The following is a 27,097-nucleotide window of genomic DNA, read 5'->3' on the forward strand; positions in this document are numbered from 1 at the left end:
TTTGACCATCTGGCCAAGCTGTCCTGCAACTCTTTTGATTTTTGTAACACGTTTTTGGACTGCTACGGTCCTGCCAGATAACAGCTGTTGCAATGTCATTGCCTGCTGCGGATCCTCCTCCTCCTCATCTGAGCTATTGGCAGCGGCACTCTCTTCCCCCAATGGATGCCAATCTGGGTCAACAACTGGGTCATCCATCACCTCCTCTTCAATGTCATGTGCACCTTCCTCTGTGTCACTGTGTAAGGTGGTATAGTATGCGGGAATGGGCACCTGAGTTTCATCAGGGTCTGATTCTGCCTCAGTACACTGCGAGGACAATGTAGTGCTCTGAGTGAATGTACCAGCAGAAAAATCTAGCAGTGGCTGTGCATCAGTGCACTCCATGTCAGATTCATCTTGGACTGGGGAATTCACGATTTGACTTGATAACCCAGGCATGGTATGTGAAAAGAGCTCCATGGAGTAATCGGTAGTGTGGCCTGCCACATCGTCTACTTTTGGTAGGGGTGAAGGACACAAGGAAAGGTGTTGTTCCTGACCAGGAGCCTCCAATAACATGCTTTTATTTTTTGAAACTTCAGAAGAAGGCGGCGAGAGAGCTGGAGGCTGTGTCAGCAATGTAAGCCAAAACTTGTTCCTGAAGCTCCGGCTTTAAAAGTGGTTTAACTACTCCCAGAAAAGAGAGCCTTAGGTGCTATTGTGCTTTTGCCACTACCAACAGATGCAACACCACCACCACCACCATCAGGACCAGCTGGCAACCCCCGCCCACTTCCATGGCGTCTTCCACCACACTTGCTCATTTTTGTGAAAATGTACCCAAAATACCACCAGCTATATGGTACTATAAAAGAAGGTAGAAGGTGTATCTACTATTGGTGAGAATTTGAATCTTACTAGAAATTTGAGGACGCAGAACTATTGTCTCTGGCCCAGTAGAGATTACACCTAAATGTAACAGGCTGAAATTGGATGGTGAATGACAAGGTGGAGGGTGTCTATAGGATTGGTGAGATTTTGAATCTCACTATAGATTTGAGGATGCAGAACTATTGTCTCTGGCCCAGTAGAGATTACACCTCAATGTAACAGGCTGAAATTGGATGGTGTATGACAAGGTGTAGGGTGTCTATAGGATTGGTGAGATTTTGAATCTCACTATAGATTTGAGGACACAGAATTATTGTCTCTGGCCCAGTAGAGATTACACCTCAATGTAACAGGCTGAAATTGGATGGTGAATGACAAGGTGGAGGGTGTCTATAGGATTGGTGAGATTTTGAATCTCACTATAGATTTGAGGACGCAGAACTATTGTCTCTGGCCCAGGAGAGATTACACCTCAATGTAACAGGCTGAAATTGGATGGTGTAAGACAAGGTGGAGGGTGTCTATAGGATTGGTGAGAATTTGGATCTCACTAGAGATTTGAGGACGCTGACAATGATGCTCTTAGTCCAAGTATGGACGCAGGCAGCCTAATAAGCAGGACTGCTGCACATTGCGCACACAAAAGGGTGGAAAAATGAACGCTTGGTAACTGTGCAGAAAAGAGGAAGAAAAGTATTTTTGCTTTTAAAAAAGCAGTTTGCACAGCAGTGTGCAAACAGCAATGCAGCTATCAGGGAGCCTTATAAGGCAGCCTAATAACCAACAGAGCTGATGCACAAAAATAGAGCCTCCCCTGTCATTGCACACAAAGCGTTGTGTTGTAAGTGGAAATCGCTAACAGCAGAAGCAGTTTTTTGGTTCTTCTTCCCTGCCTAACGCTCTCCCTACAGAATCAGCAACAGCAGCAGCTCTCCCTATGCTAAGATCGGCATAAGTAAGATGGCGGTCGGCATTCACGCCCTTTTATAGCCCCTGTGATGCCACACAAAGCCAGCCAATCACTTGCATGCCCTTCTCAAAGATGGTGGTGACCGATGCCTATGTCATCGCGGTGCCACAGTGTGCGTCCTCCATCATTGGCTGAAAAAGGGCGCTGGAAGCATCTTTTGAAACGCGACTTTGGCGCTCTGGTCGCCGACCTCGTGGCCGACCTCACGCTATAGTCGGGTTTCGTTTCAGGAAACCCGACTTCAGCGAAAGTTGGCGACTTTTGAATATGACCGACCCGTTTCGCTCAACTCTAGTCTCCAGTTTTCAGGATCTGGGGCTTGGTGTGGGATTATTTTTTGTTCACCGAGCTGATGTTTATATTTTTACCATTTTGGAACAGATACAAACGATACTTTATCGCTGACTGCTGGCCAGCGCTTATAGCTCTAGCTATCGGCTATGACAACCACAAGGGTCTCCTGCAGACCCCGGGTTGTCATGCCGACCCATTGGCACCCCGTGATCATGTGACTGGTGGCGCACTTTCAGAGTGGCCATGTTAAATACCGCTGTTGGAGTTTCACAGCAACATTTAACATGTTAACAGCTGCGGGTGGATTGTGATTCCATCAGCGGCTGTTAGGGGCACAAAACAGCTCATCAGATCAGCGCCGGAGCCAGCATGGAGGCAGGGACACGACCGATGACGTGTATATAGGTCATCGATCGTGAAGGGGTTAATATCATTTTTGTGCAAGAAACGTCCGACCGCAAATTTACCGTGTGTGTCCGGTGTCAGTTCTACAATGTGATAAAGAGCCGCGGCGTCTGTCACCGAAGCTAGTGGTATACAGGTGTATACAGCATACACAGAGGGGTCCATACACAGAGGGGTCCATACACAAACAGCTCAGCTCTGTACACCTTGCACACACACGGCTCCGCTCCGTACACCTTGTACACACACGGCTCCGCTCCGTACACCTCGTACACACACAGCTCTGCTCCGTATACCTCATATTCACGGCTCCGCTCTGTACACTTCGTACACACAGGGCTCCGCTCCGTACACCTCGTACACGCGCGGCTCCCCTCCGTACACCTCGTACACACACGGCTCCGCTCCATACACCTCGTACACACACGGCTCTGCTCCGTACACCTCGTACACACACGGCTCTGCTCCATACACCTCGTACACACACGGCTCTGCTCCATACACCTCGTACACACACGGCTCTGCTCCGCACACCTCGTACACACGGCTCCTCTCCATACACCTCGTACACACACGGCGCCTCTCCATACACCTCGTACATACGCCGCTCTGCTACATCCCTCCTGACCCCACATAAACTTCCCCTCATACAGCACCATGATAACCAGCATAGCACGGCTACGCTCGGTACACCTCGTACACACGCGGCTCTTCTCCGTGCACCTCGTACACACGCGGCTCTGTTCCATACACCCCCGTACACACACGGCTCCGATCCATACACCTTATACACATACGGCTCTACTCCATACACCCCGTACACACACGGCTCTGCTCCATACACCTCGTACACACGCGGCTCTTCTCCGTGCACCTCGTACACACACAGCTCTGCTCCCTCGTACACACACAGCTCTGCTCCGCACACCTCGTACATACACGGCTCTGCTCCGCACACCTCGTACACACACAGCTCTGCTCCGTACACCTCGTACACACACTGCTCCGCTCCGTACACCCCGTACACACACGGCTCTGCTCCGCACACCTCGTACACACGCGGCTCCGCTCCTTACACCTCGTACACACACGGCTCTGCTCCGCACACCTCGTACACACACGGCTCCGCTCCGTACACCTCGTACACACACGGCTCCGCTCCATACACCTCGTACACACACGGCTCCGCTCCGTACACCTCGTACACACACGGCTCTGCTCCGTACACCTCGCACACACACGGCTCTGCTCCGCACACCTCGTACATACACGGCTCTGCTCCGCACACACACGGCTCTGCTCTGTACACCTCGTACACACACGGCTCCGCTCCGCACACCTCGTACACACGGCTCCTCTCCATACACCTTGTACACACACGGCGCCTCTCCATACACCTCGTACATACACTGCTCTGCTACATCCCCCTGTAAACCCCTCCTGACCCCACACATAAACTTCCCCTCATCCAGCACCAGGATAACCAGCATAGCACGGCTCCGCTCGGTACACCTCGTACACACGCGGCTCTTCTTCGCACAACTCGTACACACGCGGCTCCGCTCCGTACACCCCGTACACACACGGCTCCGCTCCATACACCTTATACAGACACGGCTCTGCTCCATACAACCTGTACACACACGGCTCTGCTACATCCACCTTGTAAACCCCTCCTGACCCCACACATAAACTTCCCCTCATCCAGCACCATGACAACCAGCACAGCAGAGTCCTGCATACAGAGGCCCCTGATCATGTGACCACTGACTCCTCCCCTCCTGTGATCTCATCACAGGTCCTGTGCGCACAGAACAGCCATATGTGGAGTGCGGCTCAGAAGGTGGAGGTAGGTGGATAGGGTCAGCATCAGTACCTGGTCAAGTGCCGGGGCCCTGAGCAGGTGAGGGGGCCCACTTGCTATCAGGGACTCTGGCGCACTATGGGGACTCGGTGCCTGTTCCCACGAGTGGCCCCCCTCCGCATGCTCAGGGCCCAGCTACTTGCGATACTTGCCTCTCCCCGCTCCACCGCTGCGGCGTATTCCGTGTCCTCTGACATTCAGGTCAGAGGGTGCAGTGACATCACGTCTGTGCGGCCTCTGCTCTGAACAGTCACAGTGCAAAGAGTCGGAAGACGCCAATGCTGAGGAGTCCAGAGAAGAGCAGTGGCCAGCGAGGAAAGGGGAGGATTTCATTTTATTCCCTTTTTTTTTTCATATGGAGCCCATTATATACTGGGGCAATATATGGGGCTCATTATGCATGATGTATTATATAGGGCCCATCATATACTGGAGCATTATATATGGGGCCAGTCATATTTTGTATGGGGCTCATTATTCTGTATATAGCAATATATGAGGCTATATGGGGCTCATTATTCTGTATGGAGCAATATATGGGGTTCATTATTCTGTATGGAGCAATATATGGGGCTCATTATTCTGTATGGAGCAATATATGGGGTTCATTATTCTGTATGGAGCATTATATGGGGTTCATTATTTTGTATGGAGCAATATATGGGGTTCATTATTCTGTATGGAGCAATATATGGGGCTCATTATTTTGTATGGAACGTTATATGGGGTTCATTATTTTGTATGGAGCAATATGTGGGGTTCATTATTCTGTATGGAGCAATATATGGGGCTCATTATTTTGTATGGAGCATTATATGGGGTTCATTATTTTGTATGGAGCAATATATGGGGCTCATTATTTTGTATGGAGCATTATATGGGGTTCATTATTTTGTATGGAGCAATATATGGGGTTCATTATTCTGTATGGAGCAATATATGGGGTTCATTTTTCTGTATGGAGCAATATATGGGGTTCATTCTTCTGTATGGAGCAATATATGGGGCTCATTATACTGTACGGAGCAATATATGGGGCTCATTATTCTGTATGGAGCAATATATGGGGTTCATTATTCTGTATGGAGCAATATATGGGGCTCATACTCTGTATGGAGCAATATATGGGGTTCATTATTCTGTATGGAGCAATATATGGGGCTCATTATACTGTAAGGAGCAATATATGGGGTTCATTATTCTGTATGGAGCAATATATGGGGTTCATTATTTTGTATGGAGCAATATATTGGGTTCATTATTCTGTATGGAGTAATATATGGGGCTCATTATACTGTATGGAGAATTATATGGGGCTCATTATACTGTATGGAGCAATATATGGGGTTCATTATTTTGTATGGAGCATTATATAACATCATGTCCTCACTATATCTGAAACTGAACCTGTCAAAGACTGAACTCCTTGTGTTTCCTCCCTCTACTAATGTACCTATACCCGACATTGCCATTTCTGTGTGTGGCTCCACTATTACTCCCCAGCAACATGCCCACTGTCTTGGGGTCATACTTGATTCCGAGCTTTCCTTTGCCCACCACATTTGATCACTGGTTCGCTCTTGTCATCTGCACCTCAAAACATTTCTAGAATTCTACCTTTTCTTACTTTTGACTCTGCAAAAACTCTTACTGTTTCTCTTATTCATTCTTGTCTCGACTATTGTAACTCTCTTCTATTCGGTCTCCCTCTTACCAAACTCTCCCCTCTCCAATCTGTCTTGAATGCTGCAGCCAGGATCATATTCCTCACCAATCGTTACACCGATGCCTCTACCTTGTGCCAGTCATTACACTGGCTACCCATCCACTCCTGAATTCAGTATAAACTTATTACCCTCACCCACAAAGCCCTCCATGGCTCAGTACCACCCTACATCTCCTCCCTTTTTTCAGTATACCACCCTACCCGCGCCCTCCGTTCTGCTGATGACCTGAGGTTAGCATCCTCAATAATCAGAACCTCCCACTCCCGTCTCCAAGACTTTACATGTGCTGCGCCAATTCTTTGGAATGCACTTCCCAGGTCAATACGATTAGTCCCCAATCCCCACAATTTTAAGCGTGCCCTGAAAACGCATTTATTCAGACTGGCCTATCGCCTCAACAGCTTCTGAGCATGCTCACGGGACTAGCTCTCATTGGAGTTCAGGAGTCAGGTGCTCAGGTCCTGCTCCTGATTTGATTGGTTATGCTCAGGGCTCTGGAGATTTCCGGCAGGTCCCGTACGCTATAAAAAGTGCGCATGGCCCCTATGCCATGCGCTAGTATTTTTCATACTGCTGCTGTATGTATGGTGATGGATGCTTGGACTGGTGACTGACTTATTATCAGCTGTGTTATTAATCTGTCATCTTACAAACCCACTAATCTAGAACTTAATGTACTTTCCAGAGGTCTCACATTCTGTCCTACAAAACCTCTAGACAAAACAGAACTTTGTAGTGACATGGAACAATACTTCAGGAGACTTAGACTGAAGGAGTTCTTCTCTGTCAAAGAGGACTTGGGGCTTCTGGGCAGCCAAACTCAAGTCAAACTAGAGAATAAGAAAAACTCTGACTGGACACCTCCCTCTGGCCGCAACACCATTTTGGACCAATATATTGACTCATTTAGACATTCGATGCAGTCCACGATATTGGATAAAAAAGCAAAGGAAACATCTAATATAAGTTTGCAGGAGAAAAAGGCGATTCACGGCCTTAAGAACAACAGGGAGATCACTATTAAGCCTGCGGATAAAGGTGGTGCCATAGTTCTCCTTAATACAACCGACTACATCAAAGAGGCTCACAGACAACTGATGGATATACAGTACTACCCCAAACTGGATGATGACCCAACTCCAAAATATCTGAGGGAGTTGAAAAGAGTCATCAAAGGTCTATGTACAGACCCCATAAACCTTCTGGACTTAATACCCGAGAATCCAAGGATGGGAACTTTCTATATGCTTCCCAAGATTCATAAGCCAGGCAACCCAGGGAGGCCAATCATCTCAGGGGTGGGAACACTAACTGAAAAATTCTCAGGGTGGATTGAAAACATCCTCAAGCCGCTGGTAAGGAAGACAGCCAGCTATATACAGGACACTACAGACCTGCTTAATAAGCTATCCACGATAGGTCCCCTCCCCGACAGCACCATCTTAGCCACCATGGACGTCGAATCCTTATATTCCAACATCCCACACGAAGATGGACTAGTGGCCTGCCAAATGTTTCTTGAGGCCAATGGGATCCCCTCCAAGTCTGTAATAGCACTTACCAGATTCATCCTCACACACAACTTTTTCTCTTTCGGTGAGGAGCTATACCTACAACGCACCGGCACCGCTATGGGAAGTAAAATGGCACCCCAGTACGCTAATCTCTTCATGGCTAAACTGGAAAATGACTTTTTAGCATCCTGCTCCATCAAACCCTTTGCCTATTTCCGTTACATTGATGACACATTAATAATCTGGACTGAGCCTGAACAAGAACTTCTAAATTTCCATGACAAATTCAACAAATTTCATCCAACCATAAACTTGACATTAGTCCATTCAAAAACAAAAATCAACTTCCTAGACACCACCATAAAAATCCAAAATGGTTCATTCCAAACATCAGTATATCGGAAACCAATTGACCGTCCCACATACCTCAAATGGGACAGCTTCCATCCTAAACACATTAAGAAATCCATTGTCTACAGCCAGGCCCTCAGATATAACCGTATCTGTTCCAGTCCCAAGGACAGGGATGAACACCTAACCCAGCTTAAAATGTCATTTTTAAATCAAGGTTACCATCCCACCTCCATTGATGATCAGATCGTTAGGGCCACAAGGATCCCTAGAAGTCAAGTACTTCAATACAGAAAAAAAGAGGAAAATCATCGTGTACCTCTGGTAGTGACCTACAACCCACAGCTTGAAATACTCAGAAAAATGGCTAAGAAACTTCACCATATCCTACACAAGGATGACCGGTTAAAAACACTATTCAAAGACCCCCCCTTGCTATGTTACAGACAACCTCCCAATCTAAGAAACATCATAATCCGAAGTTCAATGCCCTCTGATTCACCAAGAGAAACATATCCTTGCAATGGGAGAAGATGCAAAACCTGCATTCATATAGAGACCAAAGACAAAATCCAAATTCCCAACACACAGCAGGACTATAAGATCCCAGGGACATTCACATGTTCCTCTTCCAATGTGGTGTATTTAATTCTATGCAATATATGTCCTGTGGGTGGCCTGTATGTTGGAGAAACAGGACAGAGACTGAGAGCAAGGATGAGGTCTCATCGTCATACAATTACAGACAAAAAAACCCATTTACCTGTGGCTAACATTTCTGTGGTCCAGGACACAACATAGACAATATGAAAGTTGTCATTTTAAAAGGCAATTTTAAATCACAGACACATGGGAGAGTGTGGGAGCATAAATTCATTACTATCTTTGATTCTATTCACACAGGACTCAATTTGTCAGAAGGTTTTATGACCCATTACCATATCTGAGCTATGTCCTCCAAGTAGCCCTTTGATCTTCAGAACTTTTCATACTACCTATCTGATCTTACCTAATTAAGGATTCTCTCTTCAAGCTCATTGTTTGTTTATTGAAATGTTGTGCTTTAAACTGTATATAAATAAGGTTTCTTCAAATATTTTGTCATATCAGCCTGATGAAGGGACATAAGCAGTCCCGAAAGCTTGCTTTGTAACAACATTCACTATTATTTGTTAGCCATTAAAAGGTATCATACCCACAAGATTCCTATTTTGTTTCTCTCACTGAGAGCACTTTATATATTTTTTTTCTACTGGCTAACACGGTACCAAACCACTTTTTTCGTTTGACTTATTATGAAACCCCTTTCCTCTGATATTACGATTGTGTGAGTGATTGGGCAGCCGCCAGTAGCAGCACTAGCGTCAGCGCGCTCCAGCTATACTTTTCCAGCAGCTAGCGTCCTGCATCGCGCCAGCGAGTTTGCGGTGTCTCCTCTGTGGCTCCGTGCACACCGCGCTGCGGTTGCAGTCTGTCGGACGTTTGCAGTTGCGACGTTCCGCATCATTTGTTACGGTAGGTCTAGACGGAGTAGTCCTGCGGTTTAAGGCTACTCCTGTGACCTTAAATACCGTATGTGTGTTGCTGTCAGTCTGTGACATAGAACAGACTCAGCGTTATTGTATACTCTGTGTGTGCAGCTCTGTGTGTGAACAGAGCTTGCCTCTGTGCATATTGGGTGCAGTTATACCCAGTGCACACTACCGCCGTAGTGCTCTGCCTCTGTTAGCAGCGGTCTTTCCATCTGCCGCACAGTGGACCCCGGGCGGCGAACACGCTTATTTATATTTTTTAAGCGTGTTCCGCCGCCGTAACAAACAGGACCTCAAAAGTTATTGTGCAATTTGTCCTGAGTACGCTGATACCCCATATGTGGGGTGGAACTACTGTTTGGGCGCATGGCAAAGCTCAGAGGGGAAGGAGCGCCGTTTTGGAATGCAGACTTTGATGGAATGGTCTGTGGGCGTCATGTTGCGTTTGCAGAGTCCCTGATGTGCCTAAACAGTGGAAACCCCACACAAGTGACCCCATTTTGGAAACTAGACCCCCAAGGAGCTTTTCTAGATGTGTGGTGAGCACTTTGAACCCCCAAGTGCTACTTTATAAAGTAGAACCGTGAAAATAAAAAAATCATTTTTTCCACAAACCTGATCTTTAGTCCCCAATTTTTTTACTTTCCCAAGGGTAACAGGAGAAATTAAACCCCAAAAGTTGTTGTGCAATTTGTTCTGAGTACGCTGATACCCCATATGTGGGGGGTAAACCACTATGATCGCCTTACTTCGATCCTTGGGAGGCAGAATGAACAAATCCACAAAATGTGAAAAATTGGTTTTATTTTTTACGCCGTTCCTCGTGTGGTATTAGTGATATGGCGACTTTATTCCTCGGGTCGGTGTGATTACAGCGATACCAGATATATACCTTTTTTTGTGTTTAGCTTTTGTCACACACTAAAAGACGCTTTTTTTTAAAGAATTTTTTGTAAGAAATTTTTGCATCGCCGCATTTTGAAAGCTATAATTTTTCCATATTCCGGCCGACAGTCATGTGAGGTCTTGTTTTTTGTGGGACGAGCTGACGTTTTTATTGGTACCATTTTCAGGCACATAACATCTTTTGATCGTTTTCTATTCCGATTTTTGTGGCAGCAGAATGAACAAAAACTAAAAAATTCAGGAACTTTTTTTTGTTTTTTATTTTGCCTCTGTCCCGCATGTGGTAAAATTAGTATGGCAGCTTTATTCTTCGGGTCGCTACGATTACAGCGATAGCTCAATTATTTAGTTTTTTATGTTTTGGTGTTTCTTACACAATAAAAACTAAAAATAATTATTTTTGCATCACTTTATTCTGCGAGCTATAACTTTCTTATTTTTCCGCTGATGGAGCTGTATGGCGGCTGTTTTATTTGCGGGAGAAGATGTAGTTTTCAGCAGTATCATGTTTATTTATATCCGTCTTTTTGATCGTGTGTTATTGCACTTTTTCCAAGCGGTATGATGCTACTTTTTTTTTTGTTTGTTTTTATGGCGTTCACTGAAAGGGTTAACTAGGGTGATGCTTTTATAGATGGGATTTTTACGGACACAGCGATACCAAACGTATATTTTTGTGTTTATTTTATTTTTTACATAAAAATGTGTATTTTTAGGGGAATTTTTAATATTTTTTTAGATATTTTTTTAAAAATGTTTTTTTTTTTACCTTGTCCCTTTATGGGATTTTCAGGTTTCACTTTAGGTATAATACACTACAATGCTCTAGCATTGTAATGTATTATGCCTATGCTGAAAGCTGGTGAGACCATGCTATGAGCATGGTCTCAACAGCTTTCCGTAGCTAGATGATCCGGAGGTTGTCATGACACCTCCGGATCATCATGGCACAGGTCGGGCCCCGCAATTATATCGCAGGGACGCCGACCTGAGGCAGAGTGAGCCCCCTACCCTCAGCCTCCCCCCTCTGAACGCTGCGATTGCGCTCGATCACAGCAGTGAGGGGGTTAACAGGGGCGATTGGGGCACCGCTCCTAGCTGTCAGTGGAGGACGCTCAGCCACTATAGCGTTGAGCTCCTGTACTGAGATCGGGCAGGAGACGCTGAAATTTCAGCCTCTCCTGCTCGATCGCTGCTGTGTTTGGTCAGTGAGATTGACTGACCAATCACAGCGCTTGGGGTGCAGGGACTGATTGCAATGGTCCCTGCACCCCTTGCTGTGCCTGACAGCTGTCATAGACAGCTCTTGGCACTGAACTGTCACTGCATGTTTACACGCAGTGACAGTTCAAAGGCAGGACGTGCACAGTCCGTCATGGTGCGGTAAGTTACCTCCTGCCATGACGGACTGTGCACGTCCATAGACTTTAAGGGGTTAATAATACCAGCCACCTTGTTATTACCATTGGAATGCTTTTAAGTTTTTTTCTTTTTATTGGATCCGCCACAAAGGACACTTTTTAGTTCCAAAGAGTCGACTTTTACTTCCCACTTCTCCAGTAAATTTTTTGGGTAATTCCCCTGCAAAAATGTTTTTGTCATATCTTTATAACTAGAGTTAATAGTCTCTTCCGCACTAAATATTCTTTTTGTTCGAAAAAACCAACACATCCAAAAATTAAACTTCTGTTTCAGAATGGATCATAGTAATTTTAATGTCATTGTCTATCTTGTTCAAAAGTTCTGAAAACAGAGTAACAGTCTAGAGGACGAAGACATTGTCTATGTACCTCCACCATCTTAACACCTTGGGGAAGTGGTGCGATACATAGACGCAGGGCCACCATCAGGGCATTACTGCCCTGATTGGTGTATAGGGCCCGATCAGCAGAGGGGGCCCGCATCGGGCCCCGTCACCTCTACCCATCGGGCCCCACTGCCCAGTCCCCAGCGGCAGGATTCTGCCAATCAAGTAACTGAACCTGCGTCCAGGACGCAGGTTCAGTTACTCTATTACTGTGCAGGCCCGCACGGTAATAGTTAAAGCTGCCAGCCAATCGGAGGCTGGCAGCTGATGTCAGCGTGCACGTTGCCGGCATCTGACATCATTGTCAGTCACCGGCAAGTGCGTGCTTTCTCGTTGGGGTACAGATCGCTCGCCGCTGGAGCACGGCAAGGTGAGGGGAAAGGTTTTTTTTTTAAATTAGTATTGAAAGCGGCAAGTCGGGCCGGCAGGATGGAGATGGGGCAGGATTGGAGACACTGGGGGCAGGATGGAGATGGGCATGATTGGAGACACTGGGGGCAGGATTGGAGACACTGGGGGCAGGATTGGAGACACTGGGGGCAGGATTGGAGACTCTGGGGGCAGGATTGGAGACACTGGGGGCAGAATGAAAGACATGAGGGCATGATTGGAGGCACAGGGGGCAGATTGGAGGCACAGGGGGCAGAATGGAGACAGTGGGGGCATGATTGTAGGCACTGGGGGCAGGATTGGAGGCACAAGGGGCAGAATGGAGACACGGGGGTATGATTGGAGGCACAGGGGGCAGGTTTAGAGACAGATGGGGCAGGATTGGAGACAGATCATGCAGGGTCATGGGGCAGGACGGATACAATGGAGACGGATGGGGAAATCATATGGGGCAGAATGGATACTCATGAGAGCGGGATGGGAGAACACATGTCTGAAGCGAGGAATGAGACACACGGGGGCCAGGATGGGGGATATTATTACCATAGGGGCTAATTAAGGGATATTATTACTGCAGTCCTGTATTTATTTTAGTTTTTGAGTATACTGTTTTAAATGCGGGGTGGTCCTGTTACTGTGTAGAGTGATACTATATTGCTTCTTCTTCTTCATGTGGTGTAATGTAGAAGTTGTAAAAAAAAGTAATGTGTTCTGCAAGCCGAGCTCTAGATAACTGTGTTATTTCCTGCAGAGACAAGCCCTGGTTGGAAGAAGTGATGGCGGTCTGTGCTGGATGAAAGATGAAAAGTAGAGTTGAGCGAAACGGGTCGGTCATATTCAATAGGCGCCGACTTTCGCTGAAGTCGGGTTTCATGAAACGAAACCTGAGCATAGCGTGAGGTCGGCCACGAGGTCGGCGACCAGAGTGCCAAAGTTGCGTTTCAAAAGATGCTTCCAGCGCCCTTTTTCAGCCAATGATGCAAGACGCACACTGTGGGCAACGCGATGACATAGGTATCGGTCACCACCATCTTTGAGAAGGGCATGCAAGTGATTGGCTGGCTTTGTGTGGCATCACAGGGGCTATAAAAGGGCGTGAACGCGGACCGCCAACTTACTTATGGCAATCTTAGCATAGGGAGAGCTGCTGCTGATGATGATTCTGTAGGGAGAGCGTTAGGCAGGGAAGAAGAACCAAAAAACTGCTTCTGCTGTTAGCGATTTCTACTTACAACACAACACTTTGTGTGCAGTGACAGGGGAGGCTCTATTTTTGTGCATCAGCTCTGTTGGTTATTAGACTGCCTTATAAGGCTCCCTGATATCTGCATTGCTGTTTGCACACTGCTGTGCAAATTGCTTTTTTAAAAGCAAAAATACTTTTCTTCCTCATTTCTGCACAGTTACCAAGGGTTTATTTTTCCACCCTTTTGTGTGCAGCAGTCCTGCTTATTAGGCTGCCTGCATCCATACTTGGACTGAGAGCATCATTGTCAGCGTCCTCAAATCTCTAGTGAGATCCAAAATCTCACCAATCCTATAGACACCCTCCACCTTGCCATACACCATCCAATTTCAGCCTGTTACATTGAGGTGTAATCTCTCCTGGACCAGAAACAATAGTTCTGCGTCCTCAAATCTATAGTGAGATCCAAATTCTCACCAATCCTATAGACACCCTCCACCTTGTCATACACCATCCAATTTCAGCCTGTTACATTGAGGTGTAATCTCTACTGGGCCTGAGACAATAGTTCTGTGTCCTCAAATCTATAGCGAGATTCAAATTCTCACCAATCCTATAGACACCCTCCACCTTGTCATACACCATCCAATTTCAGCCTATTGCATTGACGTGTAATCTCTACTGGGCCTGAGACAATAGCTCAGCGTCCTCAAATCTATAGTGAGATTCAAATTCTCACCAATAGTAGATACACCTTCTACTTTGTTTACAGTACCATATAGCTGGTGGTATTTTGGGTACATTTTCACAAAAATGAGCAAGTATGGTGGAAGACGCCATGGAAGTGGGCGGGGGTTGCCAGCTGGTCCCGATGGTGGTGGTGTTGCATCTGTTGGTGGTGGCAAAAGCACAATAGCACCTAAGGCAGGAGGTGTTGAGCCTGTGTCATCGTCTGGCTCCACAAGGCCTCGAAGGCTCTCTTTTCTGGAAGTAGGTAAACCACTTTTAAAGCTGGAGCTTCAGGAACAAGTTTTTGCTTACACTGCTGACACAGCCTCCAGCTCTCTCGCCTCCTCTTCTGAAGTTTCGAAAAATAAAAGCACTGAGTCGTCATTGGAGGCTCCTGGTCAGAAACAACACCTTTCCTTGTGTCCTTCACCCCTACCAAAAGTGAAGGATATGGCAGGCCACACTACCGATTACTCCATGGAGCTCTTTTCACATACCATGCCTGGGTTATCAAGTCAATTCGTGAATTCCCCAGTCCAAGATGAATCTGACATGGAGTGCACTGATGCACAGGCACTGCTAGATTTTTCTGCTGGTACATTCACTCAGAGCACTACATTGTCCTCGCAGTGTACTGAGCCAGAATCTGACCCAGATGAAACTCAGGTGCCCCTTCCCGCATAGTATACCACCTTACATGGTGACACAGAGGAAGGTGCACATGAAATTGAAGAGGAGGTGATGGATGACCCAGTTGTTGACCCAGATTTGCATCCATTGTGGGAAGAGGGTGCTGCTGCCAATAGCTCAGAATAGGAGGAGGAGGATCCGCAGCAGGCAACGACATTGCAACAGCTGTTATCTGGCAGGACCGTAGCAGTCCAAAAACGTGTTACAAAAACCAAAAGAGTTGCAGGACAGCTTGGCCAGACGGTCAAATTAGCACAGCGTGCAAGGTCTCAAAATGTCTTCCATAGTAGGAAGAGTGCAGTGTGGCACTTTTTTGAACAAAATCCTAATGATCAGGCAAAGGTTACCTGAAAGAAGTGCGCAAAGACCTTTAGCCGAGGGAAAAATCTGAGAAATTTGAATACCAGTTGAATGCTTAGACATTTAACCACCATGCACTTGCAAGCGTGGACGGACTACCAAACCTCACGTACCACATGTGCACCTGCTCCGAATGAAGGTAATCAGTGTCATGATCCAGGACGGGATTTCGCTTTGACCCGTCCTGGTTAGACTATGGGTTAATTGTGCTGCCTCTCTCTGGCAGCAGGAGGCTATTTAGTGTTCACTGGACCTTGGTCTGGTGTCAGTTATACTCCTGCCCTCGGCTGAGTTAAGTGACCTCTTGTATGCGTGTGCCTTGTGCCTGATATCTTGTTTGCTTGTTCGGTTGTGATCTGGTTCTGTCCCTGTTACGAGTTCTGCCTGACCCTCTTGTACTGCGCTACCTCTCGTGTATGACTCTCTGCTTGTGACCCGACTCCTCTCTGCTCGTCCCCTTGGTACCGCACCGCCCTCTTGTGTATGACCTTTGGCTCTGTCTGACTACCCGTCTGTTTGTCCCTCCTGTACCTCGTTTGCCCGTACTGCTGTGACCTCTGTTTTGCCTGACTCTGAGTTGTTGTATGGTGCCCTGTCCTATCTGAATACAGGACGCTAAGCCCCGCCCCCTTGCAGTCACCTGACCATAGGTCCTGTGCCAGCTTGCTAACTTCAGTGTCCGCAGGTCCTATGCCTCTTTACTTTCCAGCGCTGACTGGACCCTGACACTATTAGCCTGAAGCACGCATGGTCACCTCTGCTGCCCTGCTCCCCAGGTAACTCTTAGCACTGCTTCTGTACTCAGGACACGTGCACTGGCTCTATGAGCAAGTGCAGTGCGGTGTCTCTGACATTATAACTGACCCATACCATTTTTTTTTCTCTGCTCCCATTCACCTGTGTGTGTGATGGATCCTATGCACACTCTTTCTGAGCAGGTTAAGCATCTGACGCAGATGTCTCAGAAACTCTTTGGAGAACAAAGAGTCCTGGCTCAGTCTCAGCAGCTGATCGCCTACACTGTGCAGGGAGTTCTTTCATTGGGGGCTCGGGATGTTACATTAATTTCCCCTGAGTCTCCAGTGAAGTTACCAGATACCTTTTCTGGAGATAAAAATGACTTCAGAGTTTTCAAGGAAGGCTGTAAGCTTTTTTTTTCCTTAAGACCACACTCTTCTGGGGATGAAAGTCAGAGAATGGGGGTCATTATGTCTCTGTTAAGGGGAGCCCCCCAAGCTTGGGCTTTCTCCCTTCCTACCACAGCCCCTGAGCGTATGACTGTGGATGCATTTTTTGAGGCCCTGGGGCATATTTATGATGAGCCTGATCGGGTGCGTATGGCTGAGGACAGGCTGATGAATGTTTGCCAGGGGAAACACTCAGCCGAGTGGTTTTGCTCAGAGTTCAGACGCTGGGCTGCTGAGGTCTGCTGGAACGACGCCGCTCTCCGGGGGTTGTTCCGTAGAGGCCTGTCTGAGCATCTGAAAGACGCCTTGGCTCTCCACCCCCCACCTGATGCCCTGGAGGAAGCTATGACACAGGCCGTCCGAATGGATCGCAGGTTACGGGCAAGGGGAGTGATACAAACCGAGACATCATTATTCTCCCAAGGAAGGGGAGCCAGTTCTTCATTGAAAATCACGGAGATGGGAACCATCAACCCAGGGCCGGTTTTAGGCAAAGTGGGGCCCTAGGCAAAGTTTAAATTGGGGCCCCAAATGATAACATATAGCACATCACAGAAGCATTTCGATTGTATTTACATGTGCTGAGTTCAGTCCGCTAAATGAGTGTGATCGACAATACTAAAGAAGTCATTCAACACTTGTTTCCCGGCCTCTTTCCACCGTCTGAGAAAGAATGATGGGAACAGAACAATCACTAATGGATTGCTAAGGGTGTGTGCACACGTTGCGGTTTTTGCTGCGGATCCGCAGCGGATTTGGTCCTGCGGATCCGCAGCAGTTTCCATGCGGTTTACAGTACCATGTAAACTTATGGAAAACCAAATTCGCCATGCACATGCTGCGGAAAATTCCACACAGATTTGCTGCGGTTTATTTTCCACAGCATGTTACTTCTTTTTTGCGGAACCGCAGCTGCAGTGTACGTTCCAGGACATACAAATCAATCTCTCTCTCTCATCTGCACTGCCAAACCGCACTAGAACCTGCATCAAATCCACTGTACACATGCTAGGAATCCGCAGGAAAAATGCATGTGTTTTACCCTGCGGTTTCGGCCAAGATATATGGATTCTCTGCAGAAAAAGTCACAGACTAATCCGCAACGTGTGCACACACCCTAACAGATCACCATACAGTATCATGTTATCAGCAGCACATCTACAGTTTACACCCCATAGTCCTCCATATAATATAATCTGCCCCATAGTCCTCCATATAGCATAATACACTCCTCAGTCCTCTATATAGTATAATAAACTTCTCATTGCCCTCCATATATTAAAATACACTGCTCAGTCCTCCATATAGTATAATACACTCGGCATAGTTCTCCATATAGTATAATGCACCGCCATAGTCACCCATAGTTCTTCATATAATGTATTCCCCATAGTCCTCAATACAGTATAACGCAGCCCACATATAGTATAATGCAGCCACCCCATAGAGCATAATGCAGCCACCCCACAGAGTATAATGCAGCCCCGCCATAAAATATAATGTAACCCCCATAGAATATAATGCAGCCCACCTCTTATAGTATAATGCAGCCACCCCTTAGAGAATAATGCAGCTACCCCAGAGTATAATGCAGCCACTCCACAGAATATAATGTAACCCCCATAGAAAATAATGCGGCCCCACCCCCATATAGTATAATGCAGCCCCTCCACAGAATATATGGCAACCCCCTCATAGGATATAATGCAGCCCCTTATATAGTATAATGTAGCCCCTCCATAGAATACAATGTAGCCCTCCTCATATAGTATAATGCAGCCTCCATCGAATATAATATAATACAGCCCCCCCATAGAATATAATGTAGCCCCAAATAGAATATAATACAGCCCACCTCCCCATAGAATATAATGTAGCCCCCCATATTATATAACACAGCCTCCCCCTATAGAATATAATGTAAAATGTACCCCATGGTATATAACACAGCCACATAGTATATAGCCCAGCACCACATGCTATACAGCCCAGCCCACCATGGTATACAGCACAGCCCACCATGGTATACAGCCCACCATGGTATAAAACAGCCCAGCATGGAATATAGCCCCCCAGAATGGAATAATACAGCCCAGTAGTATAATACAGCCCAGCATGGTGTATAGCCCCCCAGCATGGTATAATACAGTCCAGCATGGTATAATATAGCCCAGCATGGTATATAGCCCCCTCAGAATGGTATAATACAGCCCAGTATGGTATATAGTCCCCCAGAATAGTATAATACAGCCCAACATGGTAGAATACAGCCAAGCATGGTATATAGCCCCCCAGAATGGTATAATACAGCCCAGCACGGTATAATACAGCCCAGCATGGTATATAGCCCCCCAGAATGGTATAATACAGCCCAGCATGGTATAATACAGCACAGCATGGAATATAGCCCCCCCAGAATGGTATAATACAGCCCAGTACAGTATAATACAGCCCAGCATGGTATATAGCCCCCCTAGAATGGTATAATACAGCCCAGCAAGGTATAATACAGCTCAGCATGGTATATAGCCCCCCAGAATGGTATAATACAGCCCAGCACGGTATAATACAGCCCAGCATGGTATATAGCCCCCCCAGAATGGTGTAATACAGCCCAGCATGGTATAATACCGCCCAGCATGGTATATAGCCCCCCCAGCATGGTATGATACAGCCCAGCCTGGTATAATACAGCCCAGCATGGTTTATAGCCCCCCCCAGAATGGTGTAATACAGCCCAGCATGATATAATACAGCCCAGCATGGTATATAGCGCCCCAAAATGGTGTAATACATCCCAGCTTGGTATAATACGGCCCAGCATGGTATATAGCCCCCCCCAGCATGATATGATACAGAATGGTGTAATACAGCCCAGCATGGAATATAGCCCCCCCAGCATGGTATGATACAGCCCAGCATGGTATATGGCCCCCCCAGCATGGTATGATACAGCTGAGCATGGTATATAGCCCCCCCAGAGTGGCCCCACAGTCCAACACTCACACTGATTTAAAAAAAAAAACAAAAAAAACACCTCACCTTCTCCTCGTGCCCGCGCTGCTGGCTGCTCCTGTCTCTTCCTGCTCTGTCTGGCACACAGTGAGAGCGCAATGACGTCATCGCGCCCCCGCTGTGTCAGAGGCAGAGCGGGGAATGATGGGAGAGGGAGCGTCAGCTGACGCTCTCTCCTCCATCACTGCCTCCTTCAATGCGGCGGCGGCGGAAGTCGGCGCTGGGGGCAGGCAGGCCCCCCTGCCTCACAGGGGCCCCATAGCGGCTGTGTGATGTGCCGCTGGCTGGGGGCCCCTGGAGGAGCAGGGGCCCTAGGCAGCTGCCTGGTCTGCCTGCCCCTAACGCCGGCCCTGCATCAACCTTAAGGAGGAAGAAAGGAGACAACGGCACGTGAGAAAATGCTGTGTTCACAGTGGCGAGTCTGGACATTGGAAAAAGGATTGCCCCTCCCGGCCACTAACCAACAAGCGACTGAGCCCGGGTGATTATCGTGGAGGTCACCCAGGCTCTCAGGTACCCTTTTCTGCATTTTCTAAAATGTCATTTCAAGTGGAACTTTGTTGTGGGGGTGTCTCCACATCCACTTCTGCCTTCGTGGATTGCGGTTCATCATTGAACTTTATTGACTCTGACTTGGTGGCCAGGTGTAAGTTAGGGACAGTTAGGTTGGAAACTCCGATTCACCTTGTTGCTATTGACAAAACACCACTGCTTAAGAATGACATTGTGTTTTGTACTGAAGAGTTTCTCCTTAAAGTGAGTTCCTTACACCAGGAACGTATTTCATGTTTTGTAATGAACAACCTGCCTGCGGGACTGGTGTTGGGGTTCCCCTGGTTACAGCTGCATAATCCTGTGATTAATTGGGAATCTCGGGATATTGTTAAATGGGGTCCCTATTGCTCTGAGAAATGTCTTGTTTCTGTGTCGTCTGTGGGTCTAGAAGGCATTCCGGAGTGCCTGATAGATTATACTGACGTTTTCTCAGAAAAAGAGGCTGAGGTTTTACTACCACACCGCCCATTTGATTGTGCCATTGACCTTGTTCCAGGTGCTAAATTGCCCAAAGCCCGCCTGTATAACCTCTCGGGTCCGGAACGGGCTGCGATGAAGGAATATATTTCCGAGAGCCTCCGTAAGGGACATATTCGTCCTTCTGTTTCTCCTGTGGCGGCAGGGTTCTTTTTTGTAAAAAAAAAAAAAAGACGGTGGTTTGCGCCCATGCCTCGATTTTCGTGAGTTAAATAAAATAACTGTGAGGAATACTTATCCCCTTCCACTTATTCCTGATTTATACAATCAGTTGTCCGGAGCTAAGTGGTTTTCGAAATTAGATCTACGGGGAGCGTATAACCTTATCAGAGTCCGGGACGGAGATGAATGGAAGACCGCTTTTCTCACTACTGAAGGGTTGTTTGAAAATTTGGTCATGCCCTTCGGCCTGACCAACGCTCCAGCGGTCTTCCAAAATTTCATAAATCATGTGTTCTCCGATTTGATTGGACGTTTTATGGTGGTGTATTTGGATGACATTTTAATCTACTCGCCTGATAAACAGACTCACATTGGTCATGTTCGGGCAGTTCTCCAAAGGCTCAGGGAGAACTGTCTGTTTGCTAAACTTGAAAAATGTTTATTTTTTGTTCAGGAACTGTCCTTTCTGGGGTTCATCGTGTCTGCTGAAGAGTATCGCATGGATCCTAATAAGGTGCAGGCCATTCTCGAGTGGGTTCAACCGTGTGATTTGAAGGGTCTGCAACGTTTCCTAGGGTTCGCTAATTATTATCGGAAATTTATAAGGGGGTTCTCACAGGTGGTTAAACCCCTCACAGACATGACTCAAAAGGGGGCCGATATCAAGAATTGGTCAACCGCAGCGGTAGCGGCATTTCAGTTTTTGAAAAAATGTTTCATGTCGGCCCCGGTTCTTATCCAACCGGACCCCTCTGAACCATTTATTGTTGAGGTAGACGCCTCAGAGGTGGGGGTGGGGGCGGTATTGTCCCAGGGACCCGCCACTTTGACCAATTTAAGACCTTGCGCCTTTTTCTCAAAGAAGTTCTCCCCTGCGGAGAGAAACTATGATGTGGGGAATCAGGAACTTCTGGCCGTAAAATTGGCTTTTGCAGAATGGAGGCATTTTTTGGAGGGGGCTGTTCATCCTATAACGGTAATCACGGACCACAAAAACCTAGCTTACATTGAGTCAGCTAAAAGGTTGACTCCCAGACAGGCTAGATGGTCACTTTTTTTTTCCCGATTCAACTTCTCGATCACTTTTCGACCAGGATCCAAGAATATCAGAGCAGATGCATTGTCACGCAGTCTTGATCCGGTGTCCCCCCCGGAACCTCCATCCTCCATTCTTCAGCCTGGGGTGGTGGTGGCAGAGGTTTCTAATGTGTTGGAACGGGAGATTCGAGAAGCCCAGGCTCTTGCACCTCCAACTAAGCCGTTGGATAAACTTTTTGTGCCAGCTCAGTTTCGTCTCAAGGTCCTCCAGGAGTTCCATGACTCAGTTCTGGGTGGACATCCAGGGATCTCAGCGACCCGGAAGGCCATTGCTAGAATATTCTGGTGGTCTTCTTTAGCCTCTGATGTTGGGGAGTATGTGTCTGCGTGTGAGGTTTGTGCCCGTGCGAAAACTCCCCATAACCGGCCGGCCGGGGAATTGATACCACTGCCAATTCCTGAGAGACCATGGACTCATCTGTCCATGGATTTCATCACCAACCTTCCCCCTTCCAAGGGTAATACCGTGGTCTGGGTCGTAGTGGACAGGTTTAGTAAGCAGGCACATTTTGTACCTTTGGCAGCTCTACCTAATGCGGAAACATTGTCCAGATTGTTTGTGGAGCATGTGGTGCGGTTGCATGGGGTACCCCTGAATGTGGTGTCTGATAGGGGAGTGCAATTTGTGTCCAGATTTTGGAGAGCTTTTTGTAGGAGGTTGGGTATTGGTCTGTCCTTTTCATCCGCCTACCATCCAGAGACTAATGGGCAGACTGAGCGGACCAATCAGTCTCTGGAGCAAATTCTGCGTTGTTTGACCTCAGCCCGACAGGATGATTGGTGTTACCATTGGCTGAGTTTGCATTTAACAACCGCACTAACCAGTCTACGGGTACATCTCCTTTTTTTTGCAATTATGGGTTTCATCCTCATTTTGGAGAATTTTCCCGCTTGAATTCTGGGTGTCCTGGGGCGGACGAGACGATCCAGCGGTTGGGGGAGGTATGGCGGGAGGTCCAGAATAACATTACGAAGGCCCAGGACAAATTTAAATTTTTTGCGGACAAAAAACGATCCGTGGGTCCAGTGTTTCAGGTCGGAGATAAGGTATGGTTATCCACCAAAAATATAAGGCTCAAGGTCCCCTCTGCAAAGCTTGGACCCAAGTTTATAGGTCCCTATGTAATTACCGAAGCAGTTAACCCGGTGGCTTTTCGGTTGAGTCTTCCGCCATCTCTAAGGATCCCTAATGTTTTCCATAAGGCCCTTTTGAAACCTGTGAGGTCCAGTGGGGAGGGATCATCATCTTCCCCGACACCGGTTCTGGTAGATGGGCAGGCTGAGTACGAGGTGGAACGAATTGTCGACTCCAGGTTGGTCCGTTGCGCCCTTCAGTATCTGATACATTGGAAGGGCTACGGTTCTGAGGAACGCTCGTGGGTTCCTGCTCGATCAGTTCATGCGGATCGGTTGATCCGAGCCTTTCACGCCAAGTACCCTGAGAGACCTGGGGGTCCGGTGGCCCCCCATTGAGAGGAGGGTACTGTCATGATCCAGGACGGGATTTCGCTTTGACCCGTCCTGGTTAGACTATGGGTTAATTGTGCTGCCTCTCTCTGGCAGCAGGAGGCTATTTAGTGCTCACTGGACCTGGGTCCGGTGTCAGTTATACTCCTGCCCTCGGCTGAGTTAAGTGACCTCTTGTATACGTGTGCCTTGTGCCTGATATCTTGCTTGCTTGTTCGGTTGTGATCTGGTTCTGTCCCTGTTACGAGTTCTGCCTGACCCTCTTGTACTGCGCTACCTCTCGTGTATGACTCTCTGCTTGTGACCCGATTTCTCTCTGCTCGTCCCCTTGGTACCACGTTGCCCTCTTGTGTATGACCTTTGGCTCTGTCTGACTACCCGTCTGTTTGTCCCTCCTGTACCTCGTTTGCCGTACTGCTGTGACCTCTGTTTTGCCTGACTCTGAGTTGTTGTATGGTGCCCTGTCCTATCTGAATACAGGATGCTAAGCCCCGCCCCCTTGCAGTCACATGACCATAGGTCCAGTGCAGACTATTCAGTTTCAGTGTCCGCAGGTCCTATGCCTCTTTACTTTCCAGCGCTGACTGGACCCTGACACTATTAGCCTGAAGCACGCATGGTCACCTCTGCTGCCCTGCTCCACAGGTATCTGTTAGCACTGCTTCTGTACTCAGGACACGCGCACTGGCTCTATGAGCAAGTGCGGTGTCTCTGACAGTCAGCAACACTACATCGCTTCCCCCACTGTAAGCCCACCGGTTAGCACACCACCAGCAGCAAATGTCGAGGTGTCGTCGCAAGGGCAAGTCATGGAATCACAATGTTATTGCTTCGAAAGACTGAATCTAGGCCATCAGCAACACCACCAACACCATCACCAACCCTCTCAGTCTGCCATGTCCACCACTAGTTCCACCATATGCAGCTCTCAAGTCACCCTACCAGAGACTCTGAGTAGGACAAGAAAGTACTCGTCCTCTCATCCGCGTACACTAGCTTTGAATGCCCACATTGCCAAACTAATCTCATTAGAGATGATGCCCTACCGGTTGATTGAAAGCAAAGCTTTCCGCGAGCTCATGGCCTATGCAGTACCATGCTATGACCTACCCAGTCGGCACTTCTTTTCACGAAAAGCCATCCCAGCCCTCCACATGCATGTGAAAGACCGCATTGACCATGCACTCAAGCAATCAGTGAGTGGAAAGGTGCACCTCACAACAGATGCATGGTCCAGTAGGCATGGCCAGGGCCGTTACGTGTCCATCACTGCGCACTGGGTTAATGTGGTGGATGCAGGGTCCACAGGGGACAGCGGCGGTGGGACAGTGCTGCCTAGCCCACGGTATAGGAAACAGTTGGCTGTAGGCGTTCGACCCTCTTCCTCCTCCTCCAGAAGCGAAAGCTCGTCCACAGAGCGCAGTCGCACGAGCACTCCATCCGCAGCTGCCAGTGTTGCACACGAGGTGTCCCACTATTGAACAGCTAGTGGTAAGCGTCAGCAGGCTGTGTTGAAGATGATGTGTTTGGGAGACAACAGACACACTGCAACTACTTGCAGAGACAAACTGAGTCATGGCTGGGTAGTCTACATCTTGAGGCAGGCAAGGTAGTTAGTGATAACGGACGGAATTTTGTGGCAGCCATAGCCCTTTCAAAACTCAGATACATACCTTGCCTGGCTCACACCTTGAACCTTGTGGTGCAGTGCTTCCTCAATAATTATCCGGAGTTAACACCCCTGCTCCATAAGGTGCGAAGACTGTGCTCGCACATTCGCCGGTCGCCCGTACACTCCAGTCGTATGCAGAAGCTGCAGCAATTGCTCCACCTTTCCAAGTACCGCCTAATTATCGACGTTGCAACAAGGTGGAACTCCACCCTGCACATGGTTCAGAGGCTGTGCGAACAGAGGCAGGCTGTAATTCATTTGTGGGAGAATACACGGGCAGGCAGTTTGCAGGCAGATATGGAGTTGTCTGGTGTGCAGTGGTCGAAGCTGAAAGACCTCTGTAAAGTCCTTCAGTGTTTTGAGGAATGAACACGGCTGGTAAGCGCAGACGACGCCGTCATAAGCATGAGCATCCCATGCGTCTGCTCATGCAAACTTTGATGCACATTAAGGAGCAGGCTTCTGCAGCCGAGGAGGAAGAGGAGGAGGGAAGCCTTGATGACAGTCAGCCATTGTCTGGTCAGGGAAGTCTCGTGGATGAGGTGGAGGAAGAAGAGGAGGAGGATGATGGGGATGATTATTTTGGGGAGGAGGATGCTTCTCAGGGGCAAGAAAAATTGTTGACGTGGCAAGGTCAGGTACAGGGTTTGTGCGTGACTGGAGGGATGTGGATTTGCCAGAAAGTGCTCCTCCACCCAGCACTCGCAGTGCATCATTGACACCTGGAACATTGGCCCACATGTCTGATTATGCCTTGCAGATCTTAAAAAGGGACCCCCGCATTGCCAAAATGATGAACGATGACGACTATGACTACTGGTTGGCCAGCATCCTGGATTCACGCTATAAAGGCAAATTCCAAAACATTATGCCACAGGAGAACCTAGAGCTAATATTGGCTAACAAACAAGCAACTCTGGTAAACCATTTGAGGCATTCCCAGCACTAAGCGGCGGTGATATTTTTCCAGCAAGCCATAGGGGGCAACATGACAGAGGTGTTCGTGGTGCACACAGCCGAAGTGGCGCTGGACACAGGGGTTTCATGACCATGTTGTGGACTGATTTTTCAAGTACCACTCACAGGAGACAAGTTGTCAACAATGGTAACAAACTACTTTTCCCATATCGATGTTCTCCCTCACAGGTCATTCCCCTTTGACTATTGGGCCAGTAAACTCAGTAAACTTGACACCTGGCCTGAATTGGCACAATATGCCTTACAGGAGCTCGCTTGCCCTGCTGCTAGTGTGTTATCTGAACGAGTCTTCAGTGCTGCTGGATCAATCCTGACAGAAAAAAGGACCCGTCTGTCAACCCAAAATGTTGATGATCTAACCTTCATTAAAATGAACCATACAGTACATGGGTTTCAAAGGATTTTGTTCCACCCTCCCCTGCTGACACGTAGGTTGCCAGAAAAATGCTTGCTTTTGTCCTCCTCTTCCGCGGACTTCTCCAATTACTCCATTTGCAGCTGCTGAATGTCCAACATCAACATAGTCCAACATCAACATGTCCACAGGGCTGCCTCCCCCCACAGGGCCGGGGTCACCACCTGGCGCACGCACCGGTGCGAGTGCCGTTGCCCTGGACAGGTGGGTGGGCACATTGTTTGGTAACGGCACTGGCACAAGGTCCCTCATAGTAGAATCAAGTGTCTCTGATGGTGGGAGGGCCCACCCGCCATCAGACACACCGCCATACCCGCCATCAGACACACCGCCATACTATGAGGGGCCCTGTGCCAATGCCGTCCCCAACGAATGGGCCCCCCTGCTTGCTCGGGATCACAGCACTTGCAAAGTTGAAATACTTACCTCTCCCTGCTCCACCGCCGTGACGTCTTCCGCATTTCCTAACATTG

At 47.9% G+C, this 27,097-nt stretch overlaps 1 protein-coding gene across 2 annotated transcripts in view; it reads left to right on the forward strand.

Moving 5' to 3' along the window:
* Window positions 1–4,288: 4,288 nt before the first annotated feature.
* LOC141055892 (uncharacterized) overlaps window positions 4,289–27,097 on the forward strand; it is a 50,059-nt gene continuing 27,250 nt past the window's right edge. For both annotated transcript variants that reach the window (XM_073552599.1, XM_073552600.1), the window contains exon 1: window positions 4,289–4,391. The gene's annotated coding sequence lies outside the window, so the exon portion shown is untranslated. The remainder of the gene's footprint in view (window positions 4,392–27,097) is intronic.

Source organism: Dendrobates tinctorius, unplaced genomic scaffold (assembly GCF_039654945.1).
Source record: "Dendrobates tinctorius isolate UK_male_01 unplaced genomic scaffold, ASM3965494v1 ptg000192l, whole genome shotgun sequence".
In the NCBI taxonomy this organism is placed as follows: Eukaryota; Metazoa; Chordata; class Amphibia; order Anura; family Dendrobatidae; genus Dendrobates; species Dendrobates tinctorius.